This window comes from Nicotiana tabacum, chromosome 7 (genome assembly GCF_000715075.1).
Source record: "Nicotiana tabacum cultivar K326 chromosome 7, ASM71507v2, whole genome shotgun sequence".
NCBI classification, from domain to species: domain Eukaryota; kingdom Viridiplantae; phylum Streptophyta; class Magnoliopsida; order Solanales; family Solanaceae; genus Nicotiana; species Nicotiana tabacum.
Window position 1 is genome coordinate 36,972,468 of NC_134086.1, and position 14,988 is coordinate 36,987,455.

General features: G+C 35.5%; 1 long non-coding RNA gene across 5 annotated transcripts; it reads right to left on the reverse strand.

Annotated features, from left to right (window-relative positions):
• Positions 1-338: 338 nt before the first annotated feature.
• On the reverse strand, positions 339-5,392 carry LOC107776012 (uncharacterized). 5 transcript variants are annotated; one of them, XR_001645850.2, is made up of 5 exons: positions 4,560-5,392; positions 3,207-3,344; positions 2,871-2,974; positions 1,756-1,839; positions 339-715 (listed from the first exon to the last, which is right to left on the reverse strand). It is a non-coding gene; the product is annotated as an uncharacterized LOC107776012 (long non-coding RNA). The 5 variants fall into 5 exon arrangements; XR_012711558.1 differs by lacking the exon at positions 3,207-3,344 and having other exon boundaries at positions 4,560-4,715; positions 5,024-5,382; XR_001645851.2 differs by lacking the exon at positions 3,207-3,344 and having other exon boundaries at positions 4,560-4,715; positions 5,017-5,381.
• Positions 5,393-14,988: the final 9,596 nt, after the last annotated feature.

Here is a 14,988-nt window from a genome sequence, read left to right on the forward strand (position 1 = left end):
TTTAGTGATCACAATCAAAACAATTAAAAAAAATAAATAGATGAATTCCATTCAGTTATCTCTATATTATTGTTGGCAAGGACTACCAATCTCAAGTGACTTGTTAAAAATGGGTCTGAGCGTGAAATATTTGGTCTTGTTTTTGATCGGAAAAATATTTGTTCCTCATTATGAATTAAAAACTTAGCAGCAGCAGAAGAAGAAAAATTAACCTAAAAAAAGTTTAATTTCTTCATAAAGCAAAAAACCAGCTAACTCATTTAGCTTTGCTAATATATCCAACGGCTTGCTACTTCCTTTTAGTAAGCTATCTGACAACAAAAAGAAAATTAAAGAGAGACCAAATAAATACTCCTACTAATCCATAAGGACTTAAAGTATACTTCTACATTAATTAATCAAATAAATCGACCAAGTTACTTGAATTACCATCAATGGAGTTTTTAAATACCTCAAATATCAGGGGTTAAATTGGATAAAAACTACTTCATTGTAGTCTGCTCTATTGAAGGCAATAATCTGGCCATACTTTTGTAACCATAAAAGCTGCTAGTGGCATATGGAGCCTATCTGATATTTAAAAATAGATGTGATTTTCTGGAGAAGACGACTTTCCAGTAAATCATCCAACATTTTGCAATTGTCTTTCCAATTTTTTCTTCATCAAGGATATCAATTACCGCTGAAAGAGTAGTACTTGTTTGCAAGAAATACTCTGCAATTTGTAAAAGCAAAAAAACGTGATTAAATGACAAATAATATAAGACTGCATTTTACAATCCAATTTAAAACATAAGATTTACATCACCTTCGTCTATTTGGTTAATAGAATTCAACATTCACTGCTACAACCGCAATATCTTAAACATGGTAATCATTGTCCTATTTCTGATTATATTATTTCATATAATTGAGTAAAAGAAAAAAGACTACTAAAATGTAAAATGTGATATAGCTTGGAGGGAGAAGTCAGGGTAAAGAAAGTTATAACATAAACTTGAACAAATAGTCGAAGAGATCATGTCTAAACTTGAAAAGTAAAAGAGTAGGAATCCTACTATGGCATACCTAATGTTAAAAATAAAGACCACCACCCTGAGATAGGTGCAATACGGAGTGAAAGATAAAAGTTTAAGGAGAAAAGAATACAGACGGCAATATCTGCAACCAAGATTTACAGCAAATTGACCTGAAAAATCAAGCTAAAAATGAAAGAAGTTGTTACAAAAGAAAATGAACTATAGTTTCAGTGAGAGTTTAAATCAAATTGATTCACCAACTCCAACCTATGGCAATTCTTTTATCAAGATGCTTTATGGAAAATCCAATTATTGGTAAATTTTCTACGGAAAAAAGTGCAAGCAGAATACCAAGAGTAGCCTCGGATTCACACAGTTGACTTCGTGGGTTTATCAAAGAACTTTTACGTGAGACTTATCCTCTAATTGTGGACGAATGGAAGGGAAAGTAGAAAGAGGGAAAATAGAAAATGATTTTTACGTTCGAACCTTGCTGAAGGCAAAAACTTGGTATTTAAATGAAGGGTACACAACAACTTCGCTTAAAAAGGTTAATTAGGAGAAGTATGTCTAATAGCTGCAATAAATATTTTTGTGTTATTTCTACAAATCAACACAATCAACCCCTTTTGTATTGTTTTACTTACTAATAGTAATGATGCAAGCCAAAACAACAAACACAAAGGACACCTAAAAGTCACATAAGTTCAGAATTAAAAAGTAGTATTTTTAGTACCTGTCCAAATCAAGAACTGGACTATACACAAGTGTTTCAAAGTAGCTACAATAAAATGCCACGCTTGATTGTAGTAAACTGATTCTGCAAACCAAAACATCCTTGTATATGTTTCTAAGAAGATAAAGATAAGGAGAAAGAACGATGCAACTTTGCATAAAAAATTTAGTTAGGAAAATTATGTCTAATGGCTGCTATAAACATTTTTGTACTGCTCATAAAATAATTTTAATATTTAACTTGTTGTAAAATGGTATTGTAAAACTTAATTATGTCAATGAATATTTAATCACTTATTTTACTACAATTCATACATGCTTCCATGAAATTGTGTAACTGAGTGAACATTCTAAACATCAGCATTCCCAGGGAAATAGCAATATAAGTATACAGTAGCTAAACACTTTCAAATAGCTATATTTCTATTTGAAAGGATTTGATATTTCTGTATCAAATAGCTATATTGCTAAACACTTTATATTTATAATTATTGTATCTTTATTTAACTGATTAAGTGAGTACATGCATTTTACAGTATTCCGGAGATATAGAATTTGCTAAAATTTCTTTTCTTTTAGTCCTTCTCATGTGTCAGCTTTATTCCAAACAAATGTTTACATTCTGAATTATGCCATGAAACTAATATGAAAATTTAACACATAACAGTTTGATTTTTATATTCAAATAATTCCATTATATATTTACTAATAATACTTATTCTAACTACTATGTCATACCTATAAGCAACCAATGAAAAGAACATCTGGTGCTACAGGTCAGCTAACCAGAGCTCGGTTGTAGCACAACCATCGGATGTTAGTCATCGATTCGGAACTTTGCCAAGGGAAATTAAAATCCTAAAAATTTACTAAAAGATGTGTAACTAATAAAATAAAAATTATCAATGTTCCGTTATTAGAGTTTTCATTTGTCATGTGATATCATTCTGATAATTAGCTAAAATAAATGAGGCTATTCCCTAGTTCAATAGATTACAAAGGCAGCCCCACACTGATGGAAAAAACATACTGTTAAACATGATAATAACATAACTAAAAAGGGTAAAAAAAAATTATAAAGTAATAAAAATTTGTGGTAAAGCCTTAATATACTACCTCCATTTTCAGCATCTGAACTTAATTCCCCTTCATATGTGCTCAGTTCAAAATTAGTAATTGCCTCCCTTCTGTTGCACTTTATACAAGTCTTATCGTACGTCCTGGTCCAAAAATCGTCATGTCAATATTGAAAGAGTAAACGACATAACAGAAAAGGGAGGGGGAGACTCAAGTTATGATCATTAGACATTACAGCTTCCATCTCGTTGTCAATTAGTCCTATAAAATCTGTATAATAATATGATAACATATAAAGTAAGTTTTTAACAGTTATTCCGCTGATATTATGAGATTCCTAAGCTATGGTAATATAAGTTGTTAGTTACTTCTTACTGAGAAAGTGCAAAAAACTGAGCTTCCTATCGTCCACATTTGTGCATCGTGGCTCCCCTGTATTTTGCTCTTCCTCTAGAGGACCTAATGCTTAGACGTCGAAGTATTTGCACAAACTCTCCTTTTCTGATATTAGACCTATACTTACCAAGTCAGAAGACCAGTGAGCCACAATCAGTTACATAATTTAAACAAATATTAAAACTTAGGTGGTTCAATAATTATCTATCAACACGCACTTTAGATCTACATGGTAATCACAGACATTTAAATTTTTATTTGCATCCAGACTTGATCTGACAAAGTCTTCCCAAAGAGTTGCAGCAATGTTATTGCTTCTACAATTATTATAAGGTTAAGCATAAGAATCAAAATAAAGAATTGTTGAAATATTTACTTAATTTAATAAATTGTGGCGAGCTTACTTATAATCTTGTATCTAAATGTTCATGATAATACGACTGCTATCGTTTTGTTTGATAGACTTTACGTCCTCATAGGTTATAATTTCGCCAATAACATCTACAATAAAATTGACCAAGGAAATATATGCAAAATTGGTAATCATTATAGACAATATAAATAAAGATCGTGAAAGAATTAATAAATTTCATGATCTTAGCAATTAGTGTACAAAACATAAAAGACAGAAAAGAGATTACAGAATGTTAACTGAAACTGAAAATTATATTCTTAAAAGACAGAAATCAAATTGTGATTTTCGATAGAGGACACCTCAATTTTACAATTACTTTAATTAGCTACAACAAAAGTAAGTAGTTACCTTTTAGGTATCTATAACAATAACAACAGCAACAATCCAGTATAATCCCACTTAGTGGGATCTGGGTAGGGTAGTGTGTACGCAGACCTTACCCCTACCCTAGGGTAGAGAGGCTGTTTCCAAATAGACCTCTGGCATTCTTCCCTCCAAGAACTTCCCACCTTGCTCTTGGGGAGACTCGAACTCACAACCTCTTGGTTGGAAGTGGAGGTTGCTTACCATCAGAGCAACCCCTCTTGTCTAGGTATCTATAACAACTAAAGTAAAATATTTGGCAGGAATTTGACTATGGGCGTGTTGCCCATCCGTGAGATAAATTATGCCCTTTGGTAGAATGCAAATTGGATTTTCGCTCAAATCTAAGTTTTGCAATAAGAAAAAGCTACTGAAAGCAACTGGAAAAGCATCATCGAATAGATTACAGTTAGCAAGACTCAGAGTAACCAAGGAATTAGTAAACTAATATGTGATATTTAAGGACATATTTTCCTCTTCAGCATGCAGGATTGCAGAAATCCATACCATGGTTGGACCTAAATAGAACGTAATCATAAAGTTTAAAACAATACCTTTTAATCCATCAGAATAATCTCAATTGGAAAAAGGGTTATCAGGTCTTTGCGATCCGAATTTTTCCAAAGCCTGACAATTCGAACCTTTAATTTCCAACTCATTGACTTGCTGTTAATTTCACTAACCAAATATATTTCAGCCACCAGTAAGTCCTGAAATAGATAGAGGTATTTATAAATATAAGTAGAAACTCCAACAAAATGCTTATAGAAATACATATGAAGCAATAGATCATCTGAAATAATTGACTTGTGGCTGATAATTCTCCAAAAAATGCATGTGAAATGCAACGACGGCACATGAGCAAGAATCTGTGGTAAACCCCAAGATTGGTAAACAATAGTTGTCATAGATACCGGGTTTTTTATATAACAAACGCCATCAACAAACTTCACAGACATTATCAATACAATCTCAATTGGAATAAAATTGTTCATGAAACATAAATCATACCAATCACCTCTTGTAGTCTATAGTTGTTGTTTCATACGCACATAAGGGAGAAAAAATAGAACTATATGCTGTAAAAGTAAAAAACTAATTTGACAAAACTGTGAAATCATGGTACTGAGAATCCGAGGCAGAAGAAATCGTGGGTGAGGAGATGAAATCGTGGGAGAGATAGTGGGATTGAAGCGCCAATATAGGACTGAAATCCAATATAGAAGAATTCGTGGGCGAGGAGTTGAAAGCGTGAGAGATCGTGGGATTGAAGCGCCGAATTTGGAGGATTGATATTTTTAGGGTAAACTGGCATGGGAATGGCGTTCTTCATTGTCGTTTCTTCAAAGACTACTTTCTTTAATATATAGTAATATGTAAGGTAGTTTTTCAATTCTAGTCAGTTGTATTGCTATTTTATTTTTTGGTTCTCTTTTTTATGTGCTTTGAGAATTTGGGCTGAAATTTTTTCTTTTTGTGATACAGTGCTTTGTTAAATTTTTTGCTATTTCCTTTAATTATTTAAAAGACTTTTAGTTCAAAGACTGAATTTCTGATTGTTATCTATACAATAAAAAAAGTAAAAAAATAAATTTTATTTTCTAATATGTGGATATTTTTTAGGATAAATTGGTGGATTTTGTTTTCAGTTTTACAAAATCCGAGATTTGCTATGCTAAAGTTTGTTTAAAAAGAGAAATTAATTTTTACCTAAAATAACTAATTTGTCCTAAAGTTGCCACATGGCATTTTGTGCACGCAACACTTGGCTAAATATTAGGGCTGACTTCTTTCCTTTTAACAAAACTGCACAGAAGTGTTTACGGTTTTCTCATGAATGGTTTGAATTCTACTTCTTAATATTTAGGAGCAATGTCTTAACATGCCATGTGTCATTCTATTGTTCTGTCATTTGGCTTCATGAGGTGCAAGTCTTCTGCTTTTAATTATTGCTTTGAGAATTTGGGCTGAAATTTTTTCTTTTTGTGATACAGTGCTTTGTTGAATTTTTTGCTATTTCCTTTAATTATTTAAAAGACTTTTCAGTTCAAAGACTGAATTTCTGATTGTTATCTATATAATAAAAAAAGTAAAAGAATGAATTTTATTTTCTAATATGTGGATATTTTTTAGGATAAATTGGTGGATTTTGTTTTCAATTTTACAAAATCCAAGATTTGCTATGCTAAAGTTTGTTTAAAAAGAGAAACTAATTTTTACCTAAAATAACTAATTTGTCCTAAAGTTGCCACATGGCATTTTGTGCACGCAACACTTGGCTAAATATTAGGGCTGACTTCTTTCCTTTTAACAAAACTGCACAGAAGTGTTTATGGTTTTCTCATGAATGGTTTGAATTCTACTTCCTAATATTTAGGAGCAATGTCGTAACATGCCATGTGTCATTCTATTCTTCTGTCATTTGACTTCATGAGGTGCTTTTGTCTTCTGCTTTTATTTATAGATAGATTATTGACCTCCACACCTTTCTATCAAGGGTCATGCCTTCGGTAAGCTGAAGCAACGTCATATTTTGCCTGATCACCTCTCCCCAATACTTCTTCGGCTTGCTCCTGCCTCTCATTAAATCCACCAAGGTTAATCTCTCGCACCTTTTTACCCGGGCATTTGCGCTCCTTTTTATATGCTCAAACTATCTAAGTCTTGCTTTCCGCATTCTGAATATTTTGAGAGCTATTTCCTTCAATATTTTTGGATGGTCGCATCAGAATTAGCAGCAAAACCAAAAAGATTTGAATATGTTTCCCTCAGGGGTGTGTATGCCTAATCCATGCATATGTCCTAAGACCTGAATCTAATTTTCGTTCCATCTCCCTCCTTAATGGATTAATGATGTGGAACTTCACCTGCAAAGTTATGTGTTTTCCGGGCCCATATCCGTGAGAATAAGATAAATACCTAGTACGCCATGTAAAAATTTACTCGTATTCAGTGTTTACACCAACCCAATAAATACATAAGCCATGTCTTCAAAATATACTCTTATCACTAAATTGTAGTTAATTAATATATATTTTTACCTTAGTTTATGACTTAATTATGGTGAATTAATATGTTTTGGTGTAAATATCGGGATGAGTAAGTTTTTTCAGTACGCTACTACCGTTCTCCCTAAAATTTGCATCATGACCCTTCTCCTTGGTAAATCTTCCTCTTGATTGTAGCTCCTTGGCCAAGGGCTTTTCTTCTGCACCCTCAAATTGCTTAGGCTACCCTCTTTTCAGGGTTGCATCACAACAATGTTCCCTTCAAATATTTTCTTTTTGTTGATTATTTCCTCTTCAAAGAAAATCCTTCTATTCTAATTGCTTCTCTACCTCAAAAGGCAGAGGAAAAAGGACATGGTATAAATTGATGGCTACCCAACAGATAAGTAAAAGATATTTCATTAGATGGATCAATAAGGTCCCAATAATCATGTACATCAGAGTAGAACTTCCCTATTCCCTATGATTGAAGAGGTTATAACAAATCTACAAAAATATTAACATAGTTTTCTAGTTGCAGATTACACCAGGAGTTCAAAATATGTAAAAGTTTAGATCCAATAAAAAAATTAGCTGTGTATTTGTCTTCAAAGCCATCTGTTATTTCTTTTTGTCGAAACTATTATGCAATTGCAAATGGTAACTGTGTAAAATATCTGTCGGAGGCGCTCCTCGTCCTACACAAAGTTATATCTGCCCCCGACGGATGATATTGGACTTCCAAGTAGCCACTCTCTTCTGGAATAAGGAACTTTTGTTGGGAAAATTAACCCCCACGGGAATAATATTCACGGTATACGATTGTAATAAATGCGGATTACTAAAATACAGTAATTAACGGTCATAATAAAAGAAACAAGGGTACTGAGATTTTTACAGGAAAAATCCTTCTGAATAAGGGAAACTCGAGAGGAGCAATTGATTTCACTATAGTAAAGATTTTACAATTTGTGGCACCGAACAAAATACTCCAATACCAATACACAATCCTCTTTTGATTTTTTCACCTCACTACAAATACCGCTCAAACTTTTTATATTTTTCCTTATAGAGTACCTTGCTTCTTACTCTGTAAACCACTCTCTTTCTCTCCATTTGGTGTGTTTTCAACTGAGTCATGAGCTATTCTTTTAGACGTCCAATACTCCTTGCTTGCATCATCGATGACATCATCATAATGTAAATGTCAAAGCTTCACCTTGTGAAAGCAATGAAAAATCCGACAACCCAAATCACATTTCCGGTAGATTTGGCAGCATGGTACTTTATGCTAAAGGAAGTTTGTCTTCCTTTCACATTCATGGGATGAACTCCACAATCTCCCTCTCTAGTCTCATGCACCTGAAGGAGGTATCTCCAGTTTTTCATATGGAGTTCATGCCAACAAGTTCTTTGCATAGCTCGAACTTGTCTCTTGGTATTACCTTGGTCAATATATCCGCAGGATTTTCACTTGTGTGAATCTTCCTGACCTGCAAAGATTTGTTCTCTACTTGCTCACGAATCTAATAATATATCACATCAATATGCTTTGTTCTTGCATGGTACATAGAGTTCTTGCTCGAGTCTATTGCACTTTGACTATCACAATAGATAACATACTCCTTCTGATGCAAGTCAAGCTCTTGAAGGAACCGTTTAAGCCATATCATCTCCTTACTAGCTTCAGTAGCGGCAATGTACTCTACTTCAATTGTAGAGAGTGCGACACACTTCAGCAACCTTAATTGCCATGATATAGTTCCCCCCCTCCCTGAAAATGTAAACAAATATACAGTAGTGGATTTTCTATTATCAATGTTACCTGCAATATCAACGTCTGTATAGCCCTTGAAGATTGGATCAGATCCTCCAAAACACAAGCATTCATCTGAGGTTCCTTTTAGATACCTGAGTATCCACTTCACAGCTTTCCAATGTTCTTTCCTGGGATTGTCAAGAAACCTGCTAACAACACCGACATCATGAGCAATATCAGGTCTAGTACATACCATTGCATACATTAAGCTCCCGACGGCAGAGGAATATGGAATTTTATCCATGCTTTCTTTATCTTCCTTTGTTGTAGGAAATTTTTTCTTGCTCAACTTCATATGACCAGCAACAGGCGTGCTAATTGGTTTAGCACTCATCCTGTTGAAGCGTTTAAGCACACGTTCAATGTACTTCGTTTGTGACAGCAATAACTTTTGATTTGTCCTATCTCAGATAATCTCCATTCCTACAATTTGTCGTGCTGGACTCAAATCTTTCATGTCAAAAGACTTGGACAAATTATTCTTCAACTTGGCAATCAACTTCTTGTCTTGTTCTACAATCATCATGTCATCCACATATAACAACAAGATGATAAAGTTATTTTTAGAGAATTTCCTATAGAATACACACGAATCTGAAAAAGTCTTTGTGTACATTTGACTTCCCATGAATGTGTCAAACTTCTTGCACCACTACCTTGGCGCTTGTTTCAGCCCATAAAGACTTTCTTTTCCTTTACTTCAAAACCTTCTGGCTGCTCCATATAGATTTCTTCTTCCAAATATCCATGCAGAAACGCAGTTTTCACATCCAACTGCTCCACTTCAAGATCCATGCTAGCTGCCACGCTCAAGATTGTTCGAATAGAAGTCATTTTGACAACAAGTGAGAAAATTTCATCAAAGTGAATACCCTTCTTCTGTTCGAAAACTTTTACCACCAATCGAGCTATGTATCTGACCAACTTGCAGTTTCTATCGCTACTGAGCTTAAAGACTCACTTGCACTTGAGCGGTTTTTTGCCTTTTGGAAGTTCAACCAGTTCGTACGTGCCATTCTTCTATAGAGAATTCGTCTCTTCTTGCATGGCTTCCATCCACTCAATTTGTTCCGGGTGAGATAGAACCTCCTTGAAATTCTCTGGCTCCCCCTCATCATGAGGATATACTCTGAAAAAGGATATCTCGTGGACTCTACCTTCTCTCTTTCAGATATTCTCAAAGGTTGTCTTTTTATTATTGCTCTTCTTCTTCCTCTTGTGGGCTAGGGTGCTCCCTCTGCTCAGCAACCTCTTCATCTACGCCTTCCGTGTGTCATTTTTCACTTGTGAAAGGATTACGTACAAATATAGTAGGAGCAGTAACAAAGTGAGTAACTGTACCATTATTATTTTTGGTCTTTGTTGATTGATCATTATCAATCCTGACCACATATTCTCTGAAGATCATATCTCTACTTCTGATGATCTCTTTCCTTTTTGGGGTCCCACAATATATAGCCAAACTCTTCATCTTTATAACCGATGAAGATGCAGGGAATAACTTTGTCAACCAGCTTCGTTCTCTGCTCCTTTGGTACATGTGCAAAAGCTTTACATCCAAACACTTTCAGATGGGAGTAGGACGCCTCTTTGTTGGTCTAGACTTTCTCTGGAATGTCAAACTCCAATGGAATTTATGGGCTTCTGTTAATCAAGTAAAAGTTGTTTCACCCAAAATGACTTAGGTAGTTTTGCCATTTTTAGCATAATTCTCACTTTTTCGACAATGGTGTGATTCATCATTTCAGCTATACCATTGTGTTATGGGGTTCCAGGAACTGTCTTCTCATGATTCCATGGCTTGAGCAGTAGTCTTCAAACTCCTTTAAACTATACTCTCCTCCATTGTCTATCCTGAGACACTTTAATTTTTGACTTGTCTCCCTTTCCACCAAAGCATGGAATTTTTAAAAAACTTGAAATACCTGGTCTTTTGTTTTCAAGAAATAAACCCACAATTTCTGTGAAGATCATCAATAAATGTGAGAAAATATTTATTACCTTCCATTGATTCTGCATCCATTGGACCACAAACATTAGAATATACTAAATCAAGTATATTCGATTTTCTTCCATGAGTTGCTTGAAACGATACCCTATGTTGTTTTTCAAATAAACAATAATCACAAGAATTTACAGTTGTACCTTTTGCAAAGGAGATGACTGACTTCTTAGATAGGATCTACAGTCCCTTCTCACTCATATGGCCCAATCTCCGGTGCCATAAATCTGCAGGCGTATCTTCTACAGTCTCATGTAATCCACCTTCGCATATCTCAGCGGTTGTCTTGTACGATGTGTAGGGAGAAAATCCTTTAGCAATCACCAATGATCACTTGGTGAGTCTCCACTTCCTATTGGCGAAGTGATTCTCGTACCCGTCTCAATCTAGAGCATTCCCTGAAATCAAATCATTCGTAAATCTAGTACGTGCTACACATCTTTTATAACTAATGTGCATCCGACATCTTGATACAAATGTCGCTAATCCCCGCAATCTTTAAGTGACTAGTATTTCCCATCTTGACCATCCCAAAGTCTCCTAGTTTGTACCTGCAGAAGAATTCTCTTACCAGTGAGGCATGGTAGGATGTTGTTGTGTTAACCACCAATTTTGACTCTTGGCTTGCTAAGTGCATGCATTCTTCCTCCTCATGAACGAAAAGAACCACTGAATCATCGTTGTGCACTGCAACAGTTGTGTTTTCATCATTCTTCTAACCACTACTCTCGCCTCGACCTTTCTTTAGGCACTCTATTTTGAAGTGATCAGGTTGACCGCAACTGTAGCAATTCCTAACCTTTGATTGGTTCCTGAACTTTCCACGAGTTTTGGATTTATCACAGCTACTCAATGCTCTATAAAAACTTCTTCTCTGTTTTCTATGGTAAGAGTCTTCCCCTGATTTTTGGGCTTCTTCCTCATCTTATCATTTAGTAGGAGGCTGATGTGACCTCCTTTAAATCAATAGTATCTCTACCATGCAGGATAGTTGTTGCCAAATTATCATAGGAAGATGGCAACGAGTTTAGAAGCATGATAGTCTTATGTACTTCAGTGATTGTTTCTCCGAGGTTTGTCAGTTGCGTGATTAATCCATTGAACATATTTAAATGGGACAAGAAATTTGTACCTTCACTCATATGGATAGCATAAAGTTGCTTCCTCTAAAACAACTTGTTTGTTAAGGATTTGGACATGTATAGACTTTTTAGTCTTTTCTAATTACCACATGCACTATTTTCATCCCCTACATTATTGAGTACTTTATTACATTTTTAAGGTTCTCTAGTAAGTATATATTCACGCACTTATGTATTCCCAATTAAATTCAAGTGTGAATGTGTTTAGATTATTTCCAACAGATAATTAACTTGTTGAAGTTTGGCAAAATGCCAAAGTCCCACATTGGTTGGGAGTTAAGTTTGGAGGGGATTTTTCCCCTATAAAAGAAGGCCTAATGTTTAGGATTGAGACACACCTCTCATTTGCCTTCTCATCTGTTTAAGGCATTTGTATCTTCTCTCTTTAGTATTATTTCACTTGTATTTTTGGAGTGGAATAAAATATTGGTTGTGTCCGAGGAGTAGGCAAAATTAGCCGAACCTCGTAAATTCTGGTGTTTCCTTTATTGTTATTTTATTGTCTTATTTATTATTTGGTGAATGTCATAATTTTTGGTATAGTAGTTGTGACTTATTCACACTATATACATTTGGCTTCCGCAACAATTGGTATCAGAGCCAAGGTACTGTCTAAGTATGCTCTGTGGTTGCAGCATAGTCTGATCTTCCACATCAGAAAAGATTTATCTTGGTAACTGAGTCAAGGTTCTGTCTGAGTATGCTCTGTAGTTGCAGCTTAGTCTAATCTTCTACATCAGAAAGGAAATAATCTTGATTTGTGTCGTCAGCTATTAAATAATATTTGTGTCAAATATGGGGGACAATAAACAAGAAGAATCTACATCAAGTATCAACAATACGTCATCATTGGCATCTTCGCTTATGACAAGAATTGTGTCAAATGCGAAATTTGCGGTAGAAATTTTTGACGGGTCCGGACATTTTGGGATGTGGCAAGGCGAGGTTCTAGATGTCCTTTTTCAACAAGGGCTAGATCTGGCCATTGAAGAAAAGAAACCAGATGTTATTGGAGAAGAAGATTGGAGAATTATCAACCGTGTTGCTTGCGGTACCATTCGATCCTACCTTGCTAGAGAGCAGAAATATCCATACACAAAGGAAACTTCTGCAAGTAAATTATGGAAAGCACTGGAGGATAAATTTTTGAAGAAAAACAGTCAAAATAAATTGTACATGAAGAAGAGACTGTTTCACTTCACCTATGTTCCTGGTAACACGATGAATGAACATATCACCAGTTTCAATAAGTTGGTCACAGATTTGCAAAATATGGATACAACTTATGATGATGGTGACTTGGCCTTAATGTTGTTGGCGTCACTTCCTGATGAGTACGAGCACCTTGAAACTACTCTACTCCATGGAAATGACGAAATTTCTCTCAGAGAAGTTTGTTCAGCTTTGTACAGCTATGAACAAAGAAAGCGAGAAAAACAGAAGGGCGGAGAAGGAGAAGCACTGTTTGTGAGGGGTCGTCCTCAAAATCAAACGAGGACAAAGAAGGGAAGATCCAAGTCAAGATCCAGACCCAGCAAAGATGAATGTGCCTTTTGTCGAGAAAAAGGGCACTGGAAGAAAGACTGTCCGAAGTTGAAGAATAAGGCCAAACATAACAATGGAAAGGCTATTAAGGATTCAAATGTAGCTGATTGTGATGATTCAGACTTCTCATTAGTTACAACAGAGTCATCAACATCATCAGACATATGGTTGATGGACTCGGCTTGTAGCTATCATATGTGTCCCAACAGGGACTGGTTCGTGGAATTTCAAGAAGGAGAATATGGAGTCATCCACACAGCGGATAACAGCCTTCTTACCTCATATGGCATTGGTTCAATACGATTAAGGAACCATGATGGAATGATCAGAACATTGATAGATGTTCGATATGTACCGGATTTGAAGAAGAATCTCATCTCTGTGGGAGCCCTAGAATCAAAAGGGTTCAAAATTATTGCAGAAAATGGAGTGATGAGAGTATGCTCCAGTGCACTAGTGGTAATGAAGGCTAATCGGAAGAATAATAATATGTATCACTATCGTGGCAGTACAGTTATTGGGACAGCGACAGTAACATCCAGTGACGACAAAGAGGCAGAAGCAACCAAGCTATGGCACATGCGCTTGGGACATGCTGGAGGAAAATCCTTGAAAACTCTATCAGATCAAGGATTGTTAAAAGGAGTAAAGGCTTGCAACTTGGAGTTTTGTGAGCATTGTGTTAAAGGGAAACAGACAAGGGTTAAATTTGGTACATCGATCCATAATACTAAAGGCATTTTGGATTATGTACACTCTGATGTTTGGGGTCCTTCCAAAACACCTTCATTGGGTGGGAAGCACTATTTTGTAACCTTTGTTGATGATTTTTCCCGAAGAGTATGGGTGTATACAATGAAGAGCAAAGATGAAGTGTTGGGAATTTTTCTCAAATGGAAGACGATGGTGGAGAATCAGACAGGCAGGAGAATCAAGTGTATTCGCACAGACAATGGAGGTGAATACAAAAATGATCATTTCAATAAGGTCTGTGAAAATGATGGCATCATCCGACACTTCACTGTTAGACATACACCACAACAGAATGGAGTGGCAGAACGTATGAACCGGACCTTGCTGGAGAAGGTACGGTGTATGTTGTCCAATGCTGGCTTGGGCAAAGAATTTTGGGCTGAGGCAATTACATATGCATGCCACCTCATTAATCGTCTACCATCTGCTGCTATTGATGGCAAAACACCATTTGAAAAATGGTACGGAAAACCTGCTGTAGATTATAACTCTTTGCACGTGTTTGGCTCAACTGCATATTATCATGTGACGGAGTCAAAATTGGATCCAAGGGCAAAGAAGGCTATTTTTATGGGAATTACTTCTGGAGTCAAAGGATATCGCTTATGGTGTCCTATGACAAAGAAAGTAATATTCAGCAGAGATGTTACCTTTGATGAATTTGCTATGGTAAATAAGGTAACAGAAGATACCAAACAAAATGAAGGTGCTTCTAAGCAGGTGGAGTTTGAGGGA